Source organism: Danio rerio, chromosome 5 (assembly GCF_049306965.1).
Source record: "Danio rerio strain Tuebingen ecotype United States chromosome 5, GRCz12tu, whole genome shotgun sequence".
NCBI classification, from domain to species: domain Eukaryota; kingdom Metazoa; phylum Chordata; class Actinopteri; order Cypriniformes; family Danionidae; genus Danio; species Danio rerio.
Genome location: NC_133180.1, coordinates 23,997,179 through 24,009,283, shown reverse-complemented (window position 1 = coordinate 24,009,283; position 12,105 = coordinate 23,997,179). Strand labels below are relative to the sequence as shown.

Sequence of the window (12,105 nt, the reverse complement as noted above, 5' to 3'; positions counted from 1 at the left end):
ACACAGAACATGACCAGCCTAACAGAAATACTTCAGTCATGGTATTATTCTTCTTCCAGCATGCAAAACTCACTCCAATATTGATTCAGGAGTTTAACAGGTTTTTATTCAGCATTTGATTCGCAACTGTGACTGCTCGTCTGCACATAAACGCTCGGCGCACATGCACGCATCCACATGCAAATGGTGAATCTGCATGAAGAGATGCCCAGTGGTTCAAATCTACATTTGCTGACAGTTTGAACTACTTATAAGAATTATGAGAATTGTCAGCCCGACAATATTTAATTGGATGAACATGTTTTAGTTTTATGCCTTACCCAGAATATAAAAATACATATAAACACATTTAGATCATTTTCTTTAATCTTTACTTTTGGACTGTGAAGAGACTTTCGACCAGCACAACACATGATTCTGAAGATGATCACCTACTGCAGCTTTAAATAGACTTAAAAAAATAAAATAAAACCAAAAATGAAAACTTTAGAACTGAAAGTGGCTCAGATGTTCTGGAATAAATGGTGTTGCAGTAATGCACAATTGTTGGTCACCTGAGACTCCTTTTATAACAGCACTCTCACACGATTATCTCTTGCTTTCACAAAAAGTTTTTTATCTTTTATTTATATTTGTTACTAACAGCCTATTTTAGTTTTGCCTACGGGTAAAGGAAGCCTATGGACTTTTTAAATTTGTTTTTAGTGCATATATTTACTGATTTGTCAAATACCCAGAATATACAGGGTGTCCGCGGGGGTTGTGAAAGGTAGTAAATGAAATTAGTCAAAATTAAGGGCATTAAAAAGTATTAAAAAGTAGTTAATGTCATCTGACGAGGTATTACATTTTCGAGCTCAAGATAAATTTTTAGATTTTTAGATACATTTTCAGTTTGTGTTGAGTACAGGCCTTTATTCTAAAATTTGCGTGGATTTATTTAAATGTTGAGAGTAGGACCGGAGCGATATCGTGAGGTGGTATGGTAACTTGGCAACAAAGCCGCAACGTCAACACACCAGGGCTCGAAATTGTGACTATTCTGGTTGCATATGCGCCCAAAAATTAAGCTATGCAACCTCATAATATATTTGGGAGCATGTGTGCGACTGCATATAATGGTTGTAGTGCGACCTGCTTAGATTTTTTCTAAAGATGTGCTGAATCGCTTTTCCCGGCCATTAAAATGGTTCATATTAGCTGTCAATCACTTAAGGCTTTCCGCTGTCAGATGACAGGGAGCTTTTGTGACTGCAGGAATTGCAAACGCCTGAAGAATGAAAAGTACACAGGTTTGCAAATCCCACCTAAAGTTACAAATAATGGCCCAGATGACCACTATCATGTGGTGAATGTTGATCCACCAACCGAGATCGAGTGTTTTCGGAGAAGGTGGCCGAATCTCGATGCGTTGCATTCACTGCGTGTTCAGCACAAATGTCCGCTAAATGTAAAATCTAATACTGTACACATCATCGCCAAAGAAGCAGGCCTTCTAAGTTTACACTGAAACTGCAGCTCATAACAAAGAACCGCATTGCGCTGTTGGTCATCGCGAGAATCCTGCTCTGCCTGCTCATTTATTGGGTCGGCTGACTCGCCTGCTTTATTCCACAAACACAGAAAAATGTAAATCAGCTCATAACTAGTGTGAGCATTTACAATGACACAAACCAAAATCAATACTTGCAAAGAGTGGCAGAAGTGAGACTTTTTTTTGAGATGTATATTCTTTTTCTATTTAATTACTGATGACTGTTTGCAGCTTTCAGCCTTGAATTGAATTATTTATTATAATCTTTTGTTTGTTTTGTAGTAGAAATATTATTCATTAAATTAACTCGCATATAAAAAAACATATTTTTGTTTGATGTAAACTATACATTTATTCTTCATGAAGTAACAGTAGGACTTTATATAGCAGATAACCCACATTCAAGGCAGCATGATAATGACAAATGTAATTCTTTGTTAGTATTATTGTCATCATTGATTCAGCACGATTGTCTAAACGTGCTGAGAACGGTGTGTAATTGTGCCGCACTGATCCAGGCTCAGTGGAGAAACAACCGTAACCGTACTGAACTGTTCTTAGAAGAGCGGCTATTGATATTAATGACATGCATAACATTGATTAAAAACTATAAACAAAGGCCCATTGTGACATCTAGATTAATCCCTCTGCTTTACTTAAATGTATATGTTATCTGCAATATGTTATTGCATTTAGAAAGATTTAATTTACGCCACTACAGTTGCAGCTCTAAGTCGTGCTGGTATTACATTTTTTTGAAGGCATTAAAAAAGGTAGTAAAAGGTATTAAATTCAACTTAAGAAGTTCTGTATATAACCTGAAATAAATATGTTTGTTTTATTTGTGTTTAATTCGATGGAATGATAAACATGGACATGGGTGTTATTCAAAACATGACCTATTTATTTTTAAATATATTATATTTATATATTTAAAATGTTTTATTTAATTGTTTAAACCATATTACATAAATTTACAACTACAATTTTACCATTTGTTTTGGCTTTAGTTATTAAACAGATTATTAATAAATAATCAAAGAACATTTTACTGAGCTCAGTCAATAGTTTTGTCTGTAGGTCTAGTCAAAAGTCTAATACAATTAGAGCCATGGCTGCAACAAGTCGGCAACACTGTGTCTAAAATGAAACTCAGAAAACAATAAACAGAATTATTCCAAGCACAACATTGTGTTAGATTTTAGCAAATACAAATGTAACCTTGTTGATTATCACTTATGTGACTATGATCAGACCTGCCGCACTCAACTGAACAAAACATGGACAAATAAAACTCTATCACAGAGAAACAGTCATCCGCGGGGGTCCTTCTCTCATCTAAACAGGACATTAATGCATCTTTGTTTCTTATGTGTTTATCATTGTAGGTGTCCCCAAAGGTGTGTGTGTGTATCACCAGAGTCCTCAAAGTGTAGCTAAAGCAGTGTGTGTGTATCACCAGTGTCCCCAAAGGTGTGTGTGTGTATTACCCGAGTCCTCAAAGTGTAGCTAAAGCAGTGTGTGTGTATCACCAGTGTCCCCAAAGGTGTGTGTGTGTATTACCCGAGTCCTCAAAGTGTAGCTAAAGCAGTGTGTGTGTGTATCACCAGTGTCCCCAAAGGTGTGTGTGTGTGTATCACCAGAGTCCTCAAAGTGTAGCTAAAGCAGTGTGTGTGTATCACCAAGGTCCCCAAAGGTGTATGTGTGTATTACCCGAGTCCTCAAAGTGTAGCTAAAGCAGTGTGTGTGTATCACCAAGGTCCCCAAATGTATGTGTGTATCACCAGAGTCCTCAAAGTGTAGCTAAAGCAGTGTGTGTGTATCACCAAGGTCCCCAAAGGTGTATGTGTATCAACAGAGTCCCCAAAGGTATGTGTGTATCACCAGAGTCCTCAAAGTGTAGCTAAAGCAGTGTGTGTGTATCACCAAGGTCCCCAAAGGTGTATGTGTATCAACAGAGTCCCCAAAGGTATGTGTGTATCACCAGAGTCCTCAAAGTGTAGCTAAAGCAGTGTGTGTGTATCACCAAGGTCCCCAAATGTATGTGTGTATCACCAGAGTCCTCAAAGTGTAGCTAAAGCAGTGTGTGTATCACCAAGGTCCCCAAAGGTGTATGTGTATCAACAGAGTCCCCAAAGGTATGTGTGTATCACCAGAGTCCTCAAAGTGTAGCTAAAGCAGTGTGTGTGTATCACCAAGGTCCCCAAAGGTGTGTGTGTATCAACTGAGTCCCCAAAGGTATGTGTGTATCAACTGAGTCCCCAAAGTGTAGCTAAAGCAGTGTGTGTGTGTGTATCAACAGAGTCCTCAAATGTGTGTATTTCCACTGTAGTCTAAACTAAATTAATTATAGACACTCCTATTTCAACTAATCATTTGTATAAAGACTTTCCCAGTAATTGTTTTCACTGAGAAACGTGTCTTATGGCGCATGTAAGTAGTTAGTGTATATGAATTTGAACTTCACAACCCTTGTTTTATACAGTATGGGTTTTAGTGTGAATGGATTTGAGATGTACTATATTAACCATCATATGACTTATCAGTAGAGTTTCATCACTTCTCATATCATTGGATAATAATGTGTCTATTGAGCTTCATAAACTCACTGTAAGGTCATCCATTTACTTCTCCCTTACTGTTTTTTAAAATTAGTTTGTATGTATTATTCTGCTAACATGCTGTCTGTCACATACTATTTATGAGAGAAATATGTCATATCATGAACAATACTTGACACCAAATGACCTTCTGACACCAGATTGAGTTATTTGTGAAGGAAAAAATGTAATTGTCTATTTTCAGTGATCTTATTTACTTTATCATATGTCTCTCTGCACTAACAATATTATAATTATTAATAATATTATATTAGAAATATTCAGATAACTGAGTCCTTAAAGTATACTTTAACCCGAGTTTGTGTATAACTGCGGTCCTCAAAGTGTGACTATACCGGAGTTTGTGTACATGTCCCCAAAGGTGAGTTATAAAATACTGTCCTCATTTTGAAGGTAATTTGTCAGGTCTTTATAGAAGTATTTTTTTGCAAATATCAACTGATATTCATAATAAGCACATTTTTAGTAGTGCAGTCATGTCTTTCTTTTGTCTCTAGACCCTTCAGAAAGGGTAGTCCCCAAAGGTAGGGTGTTGAGTCATGTGTCCTCATTGGTTTGTTAGGTGGGTATGTGTGTGTATGTGTGTGTGTGTGTGTGTGTGTGTGTGTGTGTTTGAGTGCTTTTTTAGTTGATATCTGCTTTTATTTGCTGTCGCTGAAATTAAAGATCAGAATTATTTGAGTCTTAATATGATCATTTACTGTTGTTAATATTATATCTCAGGCTGTAAATTGTTGCAGTTTTTCTCTCTCTCTCTCTCTCCAGTATGTGTGTGCGTTTCCGTCAAAGCCTTAGGAAGGCTTACAGATTTGGTATTTGCATGTTCTGTGAACAGTGCCTCCAGGGCAGTGAGTTTGGGAAAAGGGGATTATTGAGGCCAGTGTCACCAAGTTTATCTTTAAAAATGTTACTGCTTAAGTATCAACAAAAAGCATAACAAAAAACGTATTCACTGATAAAAAACATTGTGCTTTTGAAAGGTTCTTTGTGACACATTGTAGCTGGTTAATAAAATTAACGCTATGGCCATGTTTCGCTTATCACAGATGGTACATCTTTCAGCTTACTTCAGAATTGCTGATCCATGAAATATTGCTCATAAAATGCTCCATGTATTTTCGTACATGGCTCGTCAGTTCACACCACACTGGTCAAGGCAACATGTCTTTGACCAGAAAATTACATTTTCAAGTCAAAGGGCGAATCACAGACAAGCTAGCCATCCTGGATAAGGAAAATGTGCTTCTGTTCTGCCTTAAAGAAACAGCTCACCCAAAAAAAGAAAAAATACTGTCAGTTTATTCACCTTCAGGCCATTTCTACAGTAAACCATTAAAGAATATTTTTAGAGAGCGCTGTGGTGATTCATATAACACAAGTTCTTCATAGCCATCACTGTGAAGGTTGAAAAATGCGAACAGCAAATGCAAAATTAATTCCAATGGCTCCTGACAATACAATGAAGACTGATATAGCAAGATGATTGTTTCGTGCAAGAAACTGAAGATTATTTCAAAAATCATTACCTTCATAAGACCTCAATGTATCATCAGAAGCCACAGGTATTAATCTGATGCATGTTTTGCTTTAAATTGTTTTGTTTTTAGTTTTTGACTCTAAATGCACCAATAGTCACTGACTAAATATCCTCTTTAATATACTGAAGAAGAAAAATATCTGCCATTTTAACATGCAGATCTCCAAAAACAAGTAGATTCATCTATGCATATTTTAATAGCTATTCTAATAACACTTGCTCAATTTTATCATCATTTTCAGTTATCTTTATGTGCACTGTATTTAAGCTTCAATGTGCACTATTTTTTTTCTTACTGTCTGATAAACTTTATTTTATACAACTTTTATATTATTTATTTTATTTTACTTGGAGGAAAAATGTTGGATTACGCAATAGACATTATACAAGTCAGAGGCTTCATGCAGACAGTTAATAATTGGTTTGTTATATCATCCTGTCTTATAGCATTCACCTTATTATGCAAAGCTTTATTTCTGTGATTGTTTTAGGACTTCTGATTCATTTGCCTATGGTGCAGTAAATGGTCAAAACAAACCATTTGTGGCTCTATAAACACTTTCTCTGTGTTTGACAATACATACAAACATGAATTATTTTTTTAACAACAGTTTGCAACAAAAAGAGCTGTTTTTAAGGCTAAAAATAAAGTCTCGATATAGTTACTGTAGATTTTAATAACTGTGCCCGCTCTTACAAGAAAGAATATATATATATATATATATCAGTCGTAAAATAAACAAATCTGATTAAAAAAATAAATAAATAAATAAATTTGCTTTTGCAAAGAGATTCACCAATGTATAGTTCAAGACAAAATTATTATTAGCCCTCCTGGGAAATGTAGATTCTTTTTCAAATATTTCCCAAGTAAATTTCAGAAGGGCATGATCCACACTCTTTAAATAATTACTTTATATCTTATACTCATCACAACTGAATTTATTCCCAAGTAACATTTAATAGACCAAGAACAATCTTCACAGTTTTCCATATATATATATTTATTTTGGCTGAAATACATTTTTTATTTAAAATAAAACTGCTAACCTCAATATTGTTAGACAAAATAAAAGTATTATTATTTTTTCCTTCAATTTTGTCAGTTGGTAAAGTTTGTTCCTCACTTAGTCGCCACTGGCTTGCTTGGTTTAGGACTTGTGGAGCTGCGCATCATTGGATTTGCTCTACAGTGTTTGGACTTTCAGCAGTGAAACTTGACTGACACGGTTTAAAATTTTTAGAACTTCTATGTTTAGCTGCTTTGACACAATCTACATTGTAAAAGCGCATAGAAATAAAGATGAATTGAATTGAATCATTATAAATGAGTTACTAAAGTCTATGTGAAGTAAAGGTATGATGACGTACTTACAACAGAATCTAAATATTGAATAGGGGGCGGGGCTTTCTGGAATTCCAAATGTGGAAACAAATGGACAGGCGTTGATAGAAGATTACCAAACCAGCCTTTTTTTACAGCTTACTAACTTGCACAGATTATTATTCACCTAGAGCGGGGTGCCCAAACTCGGTCCTGGAGAGCTGGTGTCCTGCAAAGTTTACTTCCAACCCCAATTAGACACACCTGAACAAGCTAATCAAGCTCTTCCTAAAGCTGCGTTCAAAATTGCATACTTCCATACTATAAAGTACGCTAAAAACAGTATACGAGCAGAGTAGTACGGTTAAAGTCAGAATTATCAGCCCCCTGTGAATTTTTTTTTCTATATTTCCTGAATGATGTCCAACAGAGCAAGGACATTTTCACAAAATGTCTGATAATATTTTTTCTTCTGGAGAAAGTCTTATTTGTTTTATTTCAACTAGAGTACAAGCAGTTTAAATTTTTTAAAACCATTTTAAGGTAAAAATTTTTTAGCTCCTTTAGGCTATATATTTTTTCAATAGTCTACAGAACAAACCATCGTTATACAATAACTTGCCTAATTACCCTAACCTGCCTAGATAACCTAAGTAACCTAGTTAAGCCTTTAAATGTCACTTTAAGCTGTATAGAAGTGTCTTGAAAAATATCTAGTCAAATATTATTTACTGTCATCATGACAAAGATAAAATAAATCAGTTATTGGAGTTGAGTTATTATGTTTAGAAATATGTAAAAAAAAAACTTCTCTCCGTTAAACAGAATTGGGCGAAAAAATAAACGGGGTTGGGGGACTAATAATTCAAGGAGGCTAATAATTCTGCATTTGAAATTTGAAAATCAGTATGTGAGAAGAACCCGGATGACCTACTACTTCCGGTAAGATTCTGAAGTGTGCATCCCATGCATTTTGCACATGATACCCCACAACAGAATTCATGAAAGGGAGTGAAGTGACTCAACTCGTATGGGTAGGTCACGTGATCATGACTAAATGGAGGATGTAGTACGTCCGAGTTCCATTCATACTACTCACATTCATACTATATAGAATATACTTTTCTAATGGCCAAGTGGTATGTTTGAATTCAAATGCAGTACCTACTGGGTAGTAGGCGGTTTTGAACGCATCCTAAGTATACCAGAAACTTCCAGTCAGATGTGTTAAAGGAAGTTGGAGCTAACTATCCAGGACACCGGCCCTCCAGGACTGAGTTTAATCCCCCTTGACCTAGAATAACCATGTGTGCTAGCAAAATAAACATTTTTTTTATATCACTTCTCACTAAATTATTCTGCACTTCTCTCCTGTCTGCCTGAATTGCTGGAATGTTCTACAAAAAAAATATCATGGTTTTCTTTTCTTTTAAAAAGCACTATAGAAATAAAGATGAATTGAACTGAAAAGTACATACAGTATGTTTAAAATGTGGCAGCACGGTGGCTCAGTGGTTAGCACTGTCGCCTCACAGCAAGAAGGTTGCTGGTTCAAGTCACGGCTGGGGACTTGTGTGTCTGCATGTTCTCACCTTGTTTACGTGGGTTTCTTCAGGGTGCTCCGGTTTCCCCCACAAGTCCAAAGACATGCGCTATAGGTGAATTGATTAAGCTAAATTGTCCATAGTGTATGAGTGTATGTGTGTGTGTGAATGAGTGTGTATGGGTGTTTCCCAATACTGAGTTGCGGCAGGAAAAGCATCCGCTGTATAAAACATATGCTGGAATAGTTGGTGGTTCATTCCACTGTGGCGACCTCTGTAATAGAGACTAAGCTGAAGTGAAATGAATAGATGAATGTTTAAAATGTGTTGAAATATGCTTCTCTCACTATGGAAATATTTAAAAATACACACAATTTCAGCGTTTTGTCTTCAAATAAAATTTTGTGCATTTCTTTGTCAAAAAAAATCAGTTTTTTTTTAAATCAGCTTTTTCAAAATGTACCGATAACCAGTTGTTGTTAGATGCATCTGTTTTACTCAAGCAGAATCCCCTTCAGAGACTCAAGAGCTCTAGGTGTGCTCTTCGGTCAGCTTTTTGTAAAGGAAGGATGTACAGTAGATGTAGATGTTGTGGTCGCTCCTCATCACTGCAGTGCAGGTTAATGAATGCTGTGGGTTTCAGCCCATCGGCTCTACATGCTGCCATCCCACAGCGTCATGCACGCACATTGATTTCAGATAAAGCAGCTGCTCTGCGTGTTTGTGGCTGAAGCGTTGCGTATCGATCCACGCACACAACATGCATCCTGAACACAAGCACTGCACTATGAGATGTAAGCTCCTCCCCTCAGTGGACATGAGATGCACCTGCTGACCGCCTCTGATTCCTCAAGAGCTGTGTGAGGGTCCAGGGTTAAACAGATTAAACGCCTCTCAGTGCATATGTGAATGAGAGATGAACCGCAGGCTGTGTGGATGTTTGTCATTGAGCTGCTCTGCTTGCTTTCTCTCTTTCGCACGTGAACCATTTGCTAGGACTACCCTAAAGGTGCAATAGGGGATTGTCTTCAGAAACTGTTTTTGTTATGCTGGTTGAAAGTCTCTTCATATGCTAAAAACAATCATCAAATAAAGTGGTCCAAGTGGATTTATTTGTTTTTTAATATTCTGTGGAAGGTAAACTAAGATTAAAAAAACCTTTGTCCAATTAAATCGTTTGTTCCAAATGTTATGACAGGCTTCTTGATGTGAGGCAATTGTGCCACCCACTGCACCACCGTGCCACCCCATAATAATAATAATAATACATTTTATTTATAGTGCGCTTTTGTCAGATACAAAGCGCTACAAGGCAAAAAACAGTGAGAAAACAGAACATTAAATACAGTAAAAAAACACCACAATAAGACAAAAAAAACAAAATGATAAAACAATAAAACAAAAACAGCAAAAATCTAAATTAACAGCAATGATAAAAAGGTGAGTCTTGAGAAGTTTTCTAAAACAGTCCAGAGAAGCGGCATTCCTGATGCTGATGGTTAGACCATTCCATAGCTTGGGCGCACTGTACGAAAAAGCTCTACCACCCATAGTCTTTAGTTAATGTAATGATAAATGTAATGACATACGCTCTTGATCCATTTTCACGTTTTGGCTTAGTCATGACATCTGTCAAAGATTTAGTTTAATTGTTGAAGGGCATTTTTGACCCCCTTATCTTGGATCTGTAAGGAATTTTTGCTCACTTTAGTCATTTCTACTGTAAGTCTCTTTGGATAAAAGCGTCTGCCCAAATGAATCTAAATCTAAATGTACTGTACTTTGCATAAGTTCTTGTTTATTTCTGAACCCAATACACTGTCATTCAAAAGACTGGTTTGAGTAAATGTAGCTGGAATAAGTCAAAACATACATTCAAATGTAAAAGTTTCATTGTAAAATGATATTTTTCTACAACTATACTATATTTTTCTGCTATATTTTTTATTCATATTTAAAAGTAAGGGCACACGGTGTCTCAGTGGTTAGAACTGTTGCCTCACAGCAAGAAGATTGCTGGTTCGAGTCTTGGCTGGGTCAGTTGGCGTTTCTATGTAGAGTTTGCATGTTCTCCCCTTGTTCCTGTGGGTTTCCTCTGGGTGCTCCGGGTACCCACACAGCCCAAAAAACATACGTTATAAGTGAATTGGATGATCTAAATTGGCCGTAGCGTATGAGTGTGTGTGTGAATGCCATCTGGTGCACAAAACATATGCTGGAATAGTTGACGGTTCATTCCACTGTGGCTACCGCTTATAAATAAGGGACTAAGTTGAAGGAAAATGAGTGAATTTAAATGTAATTTATTTAGGAATCCAAGCTGAATCTTCATTAGATTATTTGATGGATGCTAATTCAAAAGAAAAGCATTCATCTCTTGCAAAACACAGTGCTTAATGCATGTTTACTTCATAACATGTCTTTTGGAATACTTCACAGGGTTAATCTATTTCAGTCATTTTTAGACGTCTTACATTTAACAATATCAAGCCAATAAGCATCTGCAAAAAATTTAGCTTTATTTATCTTTTTTTTTCTTTTCTCAATGTAGTTCTATGCCAAAACTACAGTGGCCAAGAGAACTTAATGTGCTGCAAATTAAGAAAGCACATGCAATTACAAAAAACACCAGCAAATAAAGAAACAATCTTCGTCAATTTGACAGCACACATGTTGCATTTTGGTCACAACATAAACAACCGAAGAAACATGCTGCAAATTGGTTACAACATTTGCAAATGTCCACGTAAAACAACGGAAACATTTCTTCAGTTGTTTGTGTTGTGACCATTTTGCAACACGTGCGCTGTCAAATTGACGAAGATCGTTCTTTATTTGCTGGTGATTTTTGTAATTGCATGTGCTTTCTTTAATTGTAGCACGTCAAGCTCTCTCGGCCACCGTACAAAACTGCATGTCAAGTTATTTCCTCTCAAGCAACGCTTTTGATTTATAATGGTTTTGTTTACAGCGTTTTGCATTTGAAAGTTAATTTACACTTTGAAATACATCTTTCTTTCAAATAAATGCCACCAGGTTTGATATTTAGTTATCTACTTGCTATGACATTCATGCATTTTAAGTTTGACATTAAAGGGATAGTTCACAAAAGAGAACATTTATTCTTCGTTTTCTCACCCTCAGCTTCCAAACCTTTTCTGTTAAACATTAAAGAAGATATTTTGAGAAATGTGCAAAACCAATAGCTATCAACATTTATAATAGGAGAAAAAATATTAGAAGCACTGAAAAAAATGATTCAAAGATGATTCCTTGGATTTACTAAATGTTTTGGTTGTAAACTATTTATTTGGGGTGAACTTAAACAAACAAACTTAGTTGAACATTCCTATATTGGTTTGGTCAAATTCAACACATATAAATTGTTTGCAACAATTTTGCAGACATCATTCTTTTTTTGAGCCTATAAAGGTAAACAATTTTTTTTACTATTTTCAGTACATCTTCTTTTGTGTTCAACAGAAGAAATAAACAGCCAGTAAAAGATGACAGAATTTAAATTTTTGTGAACTATACCTTTAAGT

General features: G+C 35.9%; 1 protein-coding gene across 3 annotated transcripts in view; it reads left to right on the top strand.

Annotated features, from left to right (window-relative positions):
- nlgn3b (neuroligin 3b) overlaps nt 1–12,105 on the top strand; it is a 67,343-nt gene that overhangs the window by 21,547 nt on the left and 33,691 nt on the right. The window lies entirely within an intron of this gene.